The 14,413-nt window shown below is 37.5% G+C and overlaps 1 pseudogene; it reads left to right on the forward strand.

The window, feature by feature from the left end:
- The first annotated feature begins 6,322 nt into the window (after positions 1 to 6,322).
- Positions 6,323 to 14,040, forward strand: LOC123827345 (annotated as a pseudogene).
- Positions 14,041 to 14,413: the final 373 nt, after the last annotated feature.

A 14,413-nucleotide genomic window follows, 5' to 3' on the forward strand; every position in this document is an offset into this window, starting at 1 on the left:
TGTTGATAGTGTGTGTGTGTCTTTAGCCACCTTATTTTTAATCATTGATGAAGAGAATTTTCATGAGAAAACATTAAAGAGTTTCCAATATTAATGCTCTTTATCCCAGAACAATATAATCATTATTTTTTCATTTTAGCCAGTCCGTGAAACCGAAAAGACCAGAAAGATATTCTCATTTGGTACTCACAGATTTAATACTTTGAGGTCAGAATGAGTGTGCTTTGGAACAGAGATGAGATACTTCTTATGTTTGATAGAAGAGCTTTCCCATGGTGCTCAGCGATGACCTGGGGACCAGCTCAGCACTGTGGGGCGGGATGCAGATTTCCCAGTTGTGTGCAGGAACTGCATTGCAGATAGTGGGTTCTACACATATTCCCCTACAAATTCAGTGTTAAGTATCACCTTTCAATTATATGCATTGATTCAGTCAGTAAAATATCTACTATCAAAATGGTTTAATTATTAAAGAAATGAAAAAGCTCATTCTTTTATGAGCTAACATCAGATGGCAATTTAATGCCTTAGATTTATAGATAACTTTATAGAATAATATTGTATATAATATACACTTTTTAAAGATATGTTTTCCTTTTTATAAATAGCATCATATTATGAATATATACATTCATATAGGCAAGGCAGGTTCAGGTTGAATTAGGGGTGACAAAGGATTACAATTCTCATTCCTTAAAATGAAAGTGATGAATTCCCTCAAAACGGTTGATACAATGCTGTTATAAAAAGAAACATAAAAGGAATGAAAGTGGTTAATCCTCAATATACTTTTAAGGCACCTTGGATTCAACTGTAGTTTTCTGTTTATTTATTTTTGAATAGTTATAACCATTTGTATGGATTGGTACTTTGTGACTTTTATTCTGTTAGCTGTCCTTTGAAGTCCAAAAATACTTTTTCAGTTTCATAGCAAAACTGAGGGGATAATACGGATATTGCCCATAAAGCCCCTGACTCTACACGTGCCTGGCCTCACTCATTATCAACAGCCCCACGAGAGTGGCACATTTGTTAAAGTTAAGAAACCTGCACTGACACATCATTATGACCCAAAGTCCACAGTTTACAATTCACTCCTCTTGGTGTTGTGCATTCTCTGGGTTTGGACAAATATTTATGCCGTATATCCACCATTACAGTGACATGAGAATGGTTTCAATGCCCGAAAAATCCTATTTAACTTGTTCTCCCCCAAACTCCTGGAAGCCACCATTAACCTCTGGTGATCTCTGTACCATCACCATGGTTTTGTCTGCTCCTGAATATGACCATCATATATCTGGAATCATACAGAATATAGTATTTTGAGAGGGACTTCTTTCCCTTAGTAATATGCACTTAAGTTTTATTCAAGGCTTAATAGCTCATTTCTTTTTAGTGCTGAATAATATCCTATTGTCTTGATGTACCAGTTTGTCTAATCACCTACTGAAAGACATCTTGGTTGCTTCTAAATTTAGGCAATTGTGAATAAAGTCGCTATAAATACCTGTGTGCAGGGGGGTTTTTTGTTTGTCGTTGTTGCTGTTTTTGTGGATAACTATTCAACTCTTTTGGGTAAATACCCAGGAGCATGATTACTGGATTGAATGGTAAGAATATGTTTAGTTCTGTAAAAAACTGACAAATTGTCATCCAAGTGGCTGTGCCATTTTTCATTTCCAGCAATGAATGAGATTTCCTGTTGCTCTACATCCTCACCAGCCTTGGTGAGGTCAGTGTTCCAGGTTTTGGCTGTTCTAACAGGTGTGTAGTGCTATCCCATTTTAATTTTCATTTTCCTGATGACATATGTGGACCATCTTTTCATGTGCTTATTTTCATCTGTATATCTTTTTTAGTGAGGTGCCTGTTAAGGTCTTTGCCCATTTTTTAATTAGCTTGTCTATTCTTTTATTGCTATTTTGAGAGTTCCAAAACTGTTTGTTTTTTAAAAGAACAAAATTTATTTCTTGCAATCATCATAGGGTCTGTTAGACCCTTGTACAAATCTAAAATGCAGATAGGAAAGTTAGCGATTTTGTTTTTCCAAATCTTGAGATAGTTTCCCTTCTTACCATCCTAGGAATTACTTTATCACTACTTATCAACAAATTCCAATGAACCAAAAAAAAAAAAGACTAAAGTTTTAGAAAAAGGAAAAATGGTGAAATTACCTAACACCATGCTAATAGGGTAGAAACTGTTTAAAAGTGACTACTCTGCACCTGAAGTGTGGCTATTTCAAATTGACATACATTATATTTCAGACACTTATAATAAATACAAAGAATGTAAAATAGTGCATTGATAATGTTATGTTGATATCATGTTAAAAGATATCACAGATTAAATAATATCTATTAAAATTGATTTTAGCTAGTTCTTTTTATATTTTATGGGCCTATTAGAAAATTTAAAATTATATATGTGGTTTTCATTATGTTTCTATTGGACAATTGGCCTAGAAATATGATATATTAAGGAGTCTAAAAGGGTTATTAAATAAATTTACTATTCATAATTATCCAGTTTTCTTACTATGTGGCCCAAAATTATTGCATCGTCTTTCAAGAAGGTATAGAATAATATGAGGCATTTATCTTTATGGTCTGCTTTTAGTTTTTCATAGTAATTCAGAATTTTTCATTTTCTTCTGATAATGGCAAAGAAATTAAAATTGACAGAAGATGTTTCAAAATTGTTATATACAAAGATAAATATTTAAGAAAAACAGTGCCACTTTAGGCTCTAATGACAATGGTAAAATGGATGGTCTAAGTTAAATCTCAGACTGAGTCTTCATGTGATGATATTCTAGATGAATTTTATCAAACAAAAAACTCAAAGGTTGTGCAATACAGCTCTCAAAATGAAACAGATATATGTTTCTGTTTAGTAGTTAATTATTCAACAAGTAGAATTTTACCATGTAAATTTTTAAGGACCTGACAATCATATTTTTAAAAAGACCATGTAACAGTATTCTTTCATGATTCTTGTGCACTGAAATTTACCCAATATGCTTCAAAAGTGGACAAATACTGGAGGCTGCTGTGTATCAAAGGTAATAGGAAGAAAACAGATTATGTAGAAATTTAAGTCCTTGAATTGACTTGAATTGAATTCACTGTAATTGGAGCTTATAAATGTAAAAATTAAAATACTTTTCAATTTTGTAGCAAAGAATATGGCAATCTTTTCAACAACATTATGAGCCATCATATGTTCCAAAACTTTTTCAAGTACTGCATTTTGATAATGCAAATGCAAGATAAACATTCAGAAGTAATAAGCTGGAACATATTTGACATTGATATTTACAAGATGGTTATGTCTCAGATTGCATGATAGTTCATGAGTAGTTAATGCCATTGAGAGGATATTTCTTATTTTGCCTATATATATATATGTACATCTAATATCATCAAAACAAAGAACAAAATTTTAAGTGTACTATACTTAAATTCTTATTAAAATTTTCTGATGCTGTTGTTTTTCAGTATCTTTTCTCTATTTCATTCACAAATTTAATATAATATTTTAAAAGAATTAATAAGATGCAGATAATAGATAATGACTTTTTCCTGTTACACTGTTAGTTATTAAAATAACTTGCCTCGTATTAGTTATAGAACACCGAAGACAATGTCAATTAAACATGCCTGAATTATCTAAAACTTGCAAAGACTTCTGAGATCCAGAGATCATATTTGTACTTTTGTCTGTACCTTCTGTATTATTTAGGAAGGTCACTGAAGGACCCTAGTGATTTACAAATCACTCCTGATAGCAAAATAAAATAATGGAACAAAGGGCTGTGGATGAGTGGCGGGTATACATTGGAGCCTTCCAGACCCAGGGAAGATACACGAAATCTTGAATCAGAGCACCCACACACTGGCAAGAGGTGTGTTCATTCTCCCTTCAGTGATTCTGTCTCTTTCATATTTTACAGTCCTCTTACAAGTAAACTAGAGCATAGGACACTTCCAGTCTTGCATATGGATTTCCCAGCATCCTCTTGGCAAAGTTTTAGTGTCCATTATTTTTTAAATTTGATCAGTACTGTGTTTTTGCCTGGTACTTCAGACTCATGGTGATGCAGATGTGTAAATTTTCATGGAAATACAAAGAAGCAGAGTGGAAAGAACATTGGACTGAATAAAGTGTGGTGACTGGATCCAGATATTTCATTCCCTGCACCTCAGTTTTAGCGTGTAAAATGAAGGGTGTGAATACCTAACTTGTTAGTATTGTGATAGTATTTTTTAGGAACGACCTGAAGGTTGGCATAAAACAGCTCTGTCTATATATATATATATATATATTATAATATAGATTATAGATTATATATATAATCATATATATATGATTATAGTTTTAAGACAAATTAAAATATCAAAGCTCTGTTTCCCCTCCCCCAACAAATGGAAAGATATATAGATGGATAAATAGATTTTTTTCAGATAAGAGTAGTTCAAAGTGGTAGTTTAAACTGGTATTTTTAGAGTCAATGTTGGGTGTGTGCTTGAAACTTATGAGATTTGTAACTCTCCACAGGATTAGTATGCCAAGTAAGTGGGTGGCAAGTACTGGCAGGTAAATTTCTCTTTTGTGATTCTGATCAGAATTTTAGGCCTAGGATTTTCAAGGTACAGCATTTTGTAATTTGAGTAAAAGTTAGAGACACAGGACCAAAAGAGGGAAAGAAATTTCTAGCAAAGAAACCTTGGCTTAGGGAAAAATAGATAGTAAATTAAGACTTTTATGATTCTGTAACTCATCTGACAGTGGCACCATAATTTGGGGAATACCATGATTTATCTGTAAAAAATTATGATGACTTGGCACAATAGTTTTATATTTCTAAACTCTAGATACTACTTTCTCTAAGTTGATTGTTCTTCCCTACCATTTTTCAGCTAAGTTCGCATCAGTCATATCCAATTTTTTTACCAATTTACCAGCACCTTCTTAATACTGCTCATCTCCATTAATGAGTAAAAGTTAGAGAAAGCATTTATAATACCTAGGGTACAGAAAAGCCAGAATTTTAGATGAGAGAAAAAGGAGAAAGGACACAAAGTTCAACCCTTTGTCAGGTTTTGGGCTATAAAGTAAATAGAAATTCTGCTGTGTCATTCCACCAGGCCTCCTGCCAAGTGGGTGATGGATATATTCAGAACGTTTATTCCTAAGAATTCTGGAATTATAGTGACATCAAGGTGCCAACTTGATTGGTATATTAAAACAAATCCTGATATTCGTAAATTTCCAACAAAGTTTGTAAAAAAAATGTTCTAAGAAATTCACTTTATGAAACATCACTCAGGAAGCAGAATCCCCAGAGGAAGTATATCTAATACCTAGTGTTCAAAGTGATTTTCAGGCCACTGGGAAATGTGCGTGTACACATATTTGTATTTTTTCTTCTATTACTACTTTTGGGATAAGGGCATTTCAACATCCTCTTCGTTTTCAGGGACTCTAAGGTGTTTTACTCTAACTAATCTACTCATAAGCAGAAAAGACTCTCAGCAAAATGATGGGGTAATTTTCTTTGGAACCTTCCCATTTCCTTGCCTGTCTTCCTCTGTTCCTCTCTACCAAAGACATCCACCTCCATTCTCCACTCGAACTTTATGTTTCTAGGTCAGTGGTAATTCCCTCTCTGGTGGATAGGATAGGACATCAGAGTTATTTGTACTTGACCAGGAGTTGTAAGCCATTTCTTGGAAGTAGTTGCCTGCCTCTTCATTCGTATGACCCCCAGCCTCAAACCTGTGATAACTTCAAGTGTCACATACAGAATGGGAAGTCACATCCAAGTACAGTCTTACCAAAGCTCAGCAGAAGGCATTGTACTGCCCCATGGCTGGTTTGTGTTCAGTCAGCACTTGGCAATGAATGGGAGTTCTGTCTTCTCAGGTACTGCCTTTCTTCTTCCTTCATATAGTGTCTTATTTATGAGACATAGCTAGGCTGCCTTTCCACTCCATCTTTCACCTCCTTAGCCTCATTACTTCTTGTCCTGGGGTGCAATGCCACAGTCTTGGCTCACCATCACAGCCTCTGTAGCACTTTGACCTCCCTTAGTGAATGTAGCAGCAGTGGTGAATGTCTGCCTCCATCCCATGACTGTAATACATTCTTTCCCTCCCCAAGGAAGAGTCCCTGTCTTTTGGCTGAGAGACTACATTCTTATGAACTCCACTCCAATTATTTCTGCAGTACTCTTGTGTAATACCAGGCTCTCCTCCTCATGTTGAATGAGTTGGGTGCATTCATAATGAGGAAACCAGAGTGCTAAACTTTGACAATGTGCGAGAATCTGATGGTCACGCTGGGCTCAACAAAGGTTTGCACAGAGGTGGCATGTGGGCTTTGGTGCTATGAGGGTTCCATATATGTTTTCTGTCCAAAGTGTCATTCAGCTTTCCTTGGTAGTTTCTGGTCTGTGCAAGGAACTGTGTGAAATTCAGGGTTGAGAAAGATACCACATTATGATCTTAGAAGCACAAACCAAAGGGAACTTAGGAATCATCTTGTCTAAGTTCCTCATTTTATGGAGTAGGAAACAATGTCCAGGCAGGAAATGAGACTGTCCAGTATCTTACACCAGAGCTGCATCCAACTAGTCAATAGCAAGGAATAACCAGTTGGTCCTGACCTTTCTTTCCCACTTTAGTGAAACAAAACCAAACTTCTACTTAGAAGAGATTTCTTCTCTGTGCTACAGAAAGGCCCTGCTCTGGTTCTTGTTCTTCTTACTCTCCCTTTCTCAGTGGAACTTGGCAATGAATACTTTTAGGTGCTGCTTGCAAGTGAATCTTTCTCTTATCTTTTATCTGCTTTACTCTTTCCTCATCCCCTTGCTTTTTGCAGTCACAAATACTCTAGGCCTGAAGCATTCTCTGGAATCCATACAATAGATGTATTGGAATCAATTATGGATTTTTTATGTTATTGGTGCTACACTTTCTGCTGCCTCCATTACTTCATCTTTTTTCTAATTTTGTTTTTGAATGTTAAAAAAGGATGTTCATTGTGGTGCCTGGATTAAAGATTAACAATATCTCTAACTACGTAGATTGTTTTAAGAAAAAAAAATGTAACCTCTGGTCAAGATGGCAACATAGGTAAACATGGCTCACCTCCTCACATGACCACATCAAAATTACAACTAAAATATAGAACAACTGTCACTCAGTACTGTCATAAATCAAGTTGAATGGAAGTCTGACAACTACGGAATTAAAGAAAACACTAAAGAAAAGACAGGTAGGAGGGGTGAAGAAATGGAACAGGTAGGGCCCACATAAATCTGTGAAGGATAAAAATTCAGGAGGGCTACCTCAGGAGCAAAGAATCTCAGCCTCACACCAGGCTCCCCTGCCCAGAGTTACAGTGCCAGGAAGATAAGCCTTCATAACTTCTGGCTGAGAAAACCAGTGGGGATTGAGTCAGTGGAAGAAGCTTCTGGAGTCCCAAGCAGTTCCCCTTAAAGAATCCACACAAGAACTTAATCAGACTCACTCTCTCTGAGCTCCAATGCTGGGGTAGCAGCTTGAAAGGCACCAGTGGCATAAAAGGAGAAAGTAAAGTGTCTGGCATCAAGGTGAGAACTGGGGGACAGCTTTTTCCCACAGAAAGGTGGGCCATTGTCCCTTTACTGAGCCCTCCTCCCACAGAGCAACAGATTCCATAGGCTGGTGCCATATCTGAGACTTCATCAATCTAGCCAACACAGTCTGTCTTGCCCTGGAGATCCCCTGAAACTCTGTCCTATCCAACTTATGCACCCACCCAATATACTTTTTCATATGAATGGCTGGTCTTGGCTCATACTTCACAACTTCCTAAATCTTCTCAAACAAGCAATGGCCAACTTCAGTGAGCTCCCAGCTCCCATATCACTTCTTAAGGGGCCCCAGTTACGACATTAGCAGCAAGCAGCCTAGATCCACAGCTTGGCTTTGCCTGAGAATCTCCAAGCCCAGCACAAGTAACGGCTATCTCAGATTGATGTATAGCTCAGGCAGGTGGCCATGAACATAACACAGGTGGGGGTTAGCCTTAGCCTGCACCACCCAGAAACTCCAGAGCCTATGAACCCAAGGGATAACAACAGACCACTTTGAAGAACCATCACCCTGACCCTGCACAGCTGATCCTCCATGGAGGGTGGAGGTTGGTGGTCAGTGGTCACAGCTAGTCCTTACAGCTGACTGGCCTGGGCAAATCTCTCTCATTGACCTGCCACCAGTAACCAAGGCTTAACTATAAGAGGATAGTACACTCAGCTGACATGAAGGTTGCACCTTGAGTACCCATCTTTGGTAATAGAGGATGCTGTGCCCCTGGACCCTATAGACCACACCTGCTACAAAGACAGGGATTTATAGCATTTCTACCTAATACATAAAAACAAATGCAAGGAGGCTGCCAAAATGAGGAGACAGAGAAACTTGGCTCAAATGAAAGAATAGATCAAAACTCCAACAAAAGAACTAAACAAAATCGTGATAAGCAATCTATGAGCTGCAGAGTTCAAAACACTGGTTATAAGGATGCTCAAGGAATATAGTGAAGACTTCAACAGCATAAAAATGATCCAGTTAGAAATGAAAGATACACTAATTGAAATAAAAGAACAATTTATAGGGAAACAATAGTAGAGTGCATAAGACTGAGAATCAAATCAATGTTTTGGAACACAAGGAAGCAAAAATAAGCAACAAGAACAATAAAAAGAAAAAAGAATTTAAAAATGAGGATAGTATAAGCAATCTTTAGAGCAACTTCAAGCATTCCACCATTCACAAGATAGGGATGCCAGAAGGAGAAGAGAAAGGGCAAGAAATTGAAAATGTTTTTGAAAAAACAATGAAAGAAAACTTCCCTAGTTTGGTGAAGGAAATGGACATGCAAATCCAGGAAGCACAGAGAGTCCCAAACAAGGTAGATACAAAAAGGCCCACTCCAAGACACATCATAACTGAAATACCAAAGTTTAAAGATAAAAAGAAAATCTTAACAGCAGCAAGAAAAAAGAAGTTAGTTACCTACAGGGGAGTTCCCATAAGACTGTCAGCTGATTTCTCAAAAGAAACTTTTCAGGCTAGAAGGGATTGGCAAGAAATATTCAATGTCATAAAATGTAGGGACCTACAGCCAAGATTGCTCTACCCAGCAAAGCTATCACTTAGAAAAAAAGGGCAGATAAAAAACTTCCCAGATGAGAAAAAACTAAAGTAGTTCACCATCTCCAAGCCATTATTTTGTGAAATGTTAAAGGGACTTATTTAAGGAAAAGAAGAAGATCCAAACTACAAACAATAAAATGGAAAAAAAACATATTTATCAACAATTGAATCTAAAAAACAAACTAAGCAAACAAGGACAGAGACAGAATCATGGATACCAAGAGTGTCTTGTTGGTTGCCAGATGGGAATGGTTATGGGGGAATGAGTGAGGAGGTGAAGGGCTTAAGAGGTACAAATAGGTAGTTACAAAATGGCCATGGGAATGTACAATACAGCATAGGAAATGGAGTAGCCAAAGAGCTCATATGCATGACCTGTGGATGTGAACAATGGTGTGGAGATTGCCTGAGAGGGTGGGGGGTGCTGGGTGAATGGGGGCAAAGGGGGAAAAATTGGGACAATTGTAATAGTATAATCAATCAAATATAATTAAAAATAGTATAATCAATCAAAGTTCCATTGCCTATCAAAAATTCTTTTTGGAAAACCTAAGTGTTCCTTGACCCAAGAAAAACATAATTCTTGCTTTAAGCCTAGCACCCTTAGCGGGACTGGGTCAAGTGTCCTCCTCAACTGGACAATCTCCTGGGGCCAGAAAATGCCAGGGTCTAATGATTTCATATGACATCTCCCACACTGTAGGTAAGTCAGTATTTTGCTTTGAAGAGTGTGTAGAGGAAATATATGCTGAATAAAAGAGTGAATGAGAGTTTGAGTTCTGCAGTCTGACTTCCCATGTTCTCATCTAGACTTCCACACTCACCAGCTGGTGACCTTGGAGAAGTTATTTAACTTCTCTTTGCCTAGTTGGCCTCATGTGGAAAATGGGAATAGTCGTGGTACATCATTATTCTTTGCTGTGAGAACTAGATGAGTTAATACCCACAAAGCATTTTTAAAAGCTTAAAACATACTCAATAGTATCTAAATGTCAATTTTATTTTATTTTATTAATCTTTTTAAAATAAGAAACCTTCTGTATTTTTGTCTTAAGTGAATTCTGGAAACTTACCAGTTTAAAGCTCCCAGTCTGAGTCTCAAAGTTTTGCAGAACTTTCCTTAAAAAAGGCCCTTCCACACTTCAGAAGGAAGATATTAGACTTTCTTTCTCCATTTCATGTTCAGAGGCACATGGAAATTCAAATCCAGGATAATGAGAAGAAAGAATAATAGAAATGAGAGGAGCAACCCAGCCTGGAGAGTCCAAAGTGTGGATTCCAGTCTTCCCTCTGCTTTGAACTTATGTGAATCCTTGGAAAAGACATGTAGGTCTCAGTCTTTCTCATCTCTAAGAGAATGAAAGTTTCCCTCCACCATTAATGTTCTAGAAACACAGTTCTACAGCAGGTTGTTCACCATTTGAGGAAGACAACAAGAACTTGACTACACACTGACATTAAATGAGTAACATTAAGAGGCCATAAGAATTCATATCATTTAGGTAAAAGCTGTGGGAGTTGCTGATGGAAATCCCTGGGATAAAAGCAAAGATACGTGCAAATGCTGTAGGTATTTTCCATGTCATTATCCCTTCATACCACAACTTTCCCAGCTGAGGCATCCTCTTTTAATTTCTTAGTAAATAGAAGACAATGTCAACACAAGGGAAAAGAAGTGGCAATTTTCCAGCTCATTCATTATAAATAAATAACCTACCAAGAAAAATAAAGCTAAAGAAAACCTGGTAAAAGGCCTTATGATTTACATTGCATAAGTAAGTATTAAATCTCTCTATTTTTCATAGATACTGATTGATTTGAATTTTACTAAGAAGTTTTGTGTCAATTATCTCCTTTGATTTCCACAACACTGTGAAACAGGCAAAGCAAATATTATCAGCTATAGTTTACAGTTGAGAGATCTGAGCCTCTGAGAGGTGACTACATACACACCCCAGTTAAAAAAGCTAGTTGTGGTAGAATCAGGAATCACAGCAAATCTTTGCATTCTACTTTAGAGTTCTTTTATGTGGCACTACTACCTCCAAATTAACAAGTAAATTTTTAGTGGGTCACTCCCCTTGAGCTGCACAATGCACACTTAGGAAGCAGAAGCCTGTAGTCTTGTGCTAGGCAGTTGCAGAATCTGTCAGCCCCAGATTACATCCAACGCTCCCTGCCCCTTATTGAAGGGATATTCTTTCAAAGGCCATTGGCAACAGGATAAATCCCATCTAAAACCTGTCATTGACTTACTATTTAAGTTTAATGTCATCCAACCAATTTTGACTACTCAACATTCTGTGCTAGAATGCAATCTTCACTAGGCAGGCTCTTTGTGTTGTTCACTGACGAATCCCCATGTAGTAGTCACTCAAGACCTATTTGTAGAATAAACAAACAATTCTTGAATTGCTATGTTTCTGTGCATTTGTCATGCTGTTCTCTCCAATACAATGCTCTGACTTCACCTTCACCCATCTCATCAAACATCCTTCAGGGCTACCATCTTTCAAGAATTAACTCAAGAGTTAATATTGCCATTAACTTCATGGCAATATCTCCCTGATTATCCACCATGAGAATGATTATATAGCACTTAGTTGTATTCCTCTTTCCATGATTCCATAAAGATGACCTACACAACTCAGGTTGATTTTAAGAATTTTTCATTTTAGCCCTGGCTGGTGTAGCTCAGTGGATTGAGCTTGGGCTGTGAACCAAAGCATCGCAGGTTTGATTCCCAGCCAAGGCACATGCCTGGGTTGCAGGCCACAGCCCCCACCAACCACACATTGATGTTTCTCTCTCTCTCTCTTTCTCCCTCCCTTCCCTCTCTAAAAATAAATAAATAAAATCTTAAAAAAAGAATTTTTCATTTTAGTTTTGTTTCTGAGTGCAAAAATCATTTTAATTGTTGTGATATAGAATATAAACAACCCTTTCTTTATCCTCTGGGAGAAGAAAATGGAAAAGAAAATTACATATATATCTCTATCTATACCTCTGTAGTTACAGATATATGGTTTGATTGACTATCAGCTTACCAGAGACATGCTTCCTTTTGTGGAGAGAAGATTTAGTGTCAACAAAGAATACCTTAAGCTCTATGATGTGATAGGAAGGTAGTAGAAGATACAGAATCACAAACAAATATCTCTAAGGGCTTTCAGAGTGAGATTGTGACATGAACTACTCGGCAAAGACTAGAGGAAGGAAAGCTGCTTTTGGTTAGAGAGATCTGAGCCAGTGTTGGAGAAGCAGCAACATTTGGACTATTTTGTGTGATGAGTGTCACAAGCAAACCATAACTTGAGTGACAGTGTAGGGAGCCAGTCAATACCTGACTTAATTAAACTAGGGAGATGAATGGGAACCTACAGTGTCACATTTGTATATGACTAAAGACCAGGAGCAGAGGCTACTACATCTACTTTAAGGATTTTTGCCTTTGAAAGGGTTATAGAATTTGGAAAAAAGACTTTTTATGGTGCTCTACAACTCAGTTAAATATTTAAAAATTGCTAGTGGGACCAGCTACTTCCCAGAATATTTAGGCAATTGTTCTATTATCCCTGAAGTAACTTGCTGTTTTTATATCTCACAAGATGTGAAGGGCAGAGCAGAACAGCTCTGACACCTTAGGGTAAGTGCCATGTGAGTAGTTGTTCAGTCTTCTGTGCTGAGGCTAGCTTATACAGGACCATCCAAAGATCAGAGAAACACTGGGTACTACTGAGAGAACGACTAAACCAGAGAATGCTTGCAGTGATGACCTCATAGGGATCACCTCATTTTACAGACAGGGACATTGTTGCCCAGGTGACTTAAGTCTTCTAAAGTCACACAGCCTGTCAGTGATCTAGCTGGGGTCACTTCCACGCGTCTTCTTCACAGCTACTGCAATATTGTTTTTATCACTCAATGGCAACAATATTCCTAAAAGCTTCTCTGATTTTCTTGTGCAAAGCATGCCCCAGTTTGGCTTCAGCTAAGCAATAGTCACTAGCAAGATCCTGGCGGTGAAAAGTACTTCCTAGAATATGAAGTAAGGTCTGCAACCTGCCTTCACTGTTCAGGTCATATGGGGTAAAGAGACAAGTCTGTGCTTCCCTAAACCTTCTGAGTGTTGGAAACCCCACCTGGGCCTCAAGGGAGAGAGCCTGTTCCAGTCTGATGCAGTAACCTGTGCCGCTGCATCTACACACTGCTGTTCTGACAATGTTTCTATTGCAGAGACAGAGATGACACAGGAGAAGGTGACTTCTGTGGGCCCCATTGGAGAGACATACATTTATTCTTCAAAGGCCTTAAATATTGGAGTCTGTGCAGAAAGACTTCCAGATGCTGGCCGATCCTGGTTCCTTTGGCCCAATGCCTTTATGCTTCTCCTCTAAGCAGCTTTCCAAAACCTGCTGGATGCCCAGGTGGACAAGGCTGTGTTAGATGAGCCAGACTTGAAACATATCCACCCAGTGGTTTTAAGACTCTGTCAGGCAGCAGCTGCATCTTATGTACTGGAAGTAGGAAAGCAAAGAGCTGACAAATTGACTCCAAGCACATACCTAGAAGACTGTAAATTTGATAGAAAGTAAATAGAACTGTTTTGCACAGAATATTAGAATAATTATTCCCTAAAACCCTGCTGGGAAGGCAGATGTCTCTGTCATATAACTGGTGTTTCTTGGTATTTGGAATATCAAATACTAAGAACACTCATTCCTGATCCCACCCAGAAATTACTTTTAGTTGCAACTTGGGACAATTGCAGGACTTAGTGGGGAAACTTAACAATGCTTTGAAAAGCCTGAATAGAGCAACTCAGTTGTAATTGGAGAAGTTAGTGATCTGCCTGGGTCTAGAAGAACATCAGGAACTCCTTGCTATCTATAGAACCATTGTTTGTGTAAGCTGGATATCATCCTTTTTAAAAGAAAATAAAATCTTTTGGGATTTATGCCGTTTACAAATTTTAATACCTTTTTATACTTGTAAAAGAGTTAAGAGGGAAATTCTGCCTAAGTATTTGAATCTTTAGTATTAACTGTACATTGATCCATTTTGATCATTTTTCAAGTCTTTTAAAAGGGAGTACACAGTATTTACATTTTGAATAAATAAGTTTCCACCAAAACTCTTTTAAAAAGCATTAAGTATTAATACTGCTCCGATACAGCCAAAGGCCAACTTTGAAAAGAGACACA

This window comes from Phyllostomus hastatus, unplaced genomic scaffold (genome assembly GCF_019186645.2).
Source record: "Phyllostomus hastatus isolate PE091 unplaced genomic scaffold, TTU_PhHast_1.1 phas_contig_86, whole genome shotgun sequence".
NCBI classification, from domain to species: domain Eukaryota; kingdom Metazoa; phylum Chordata; class Mammalia; order Chiroptera; family Phyllostomidae; genus Phyllostomus; species Phyllostomus hastatus.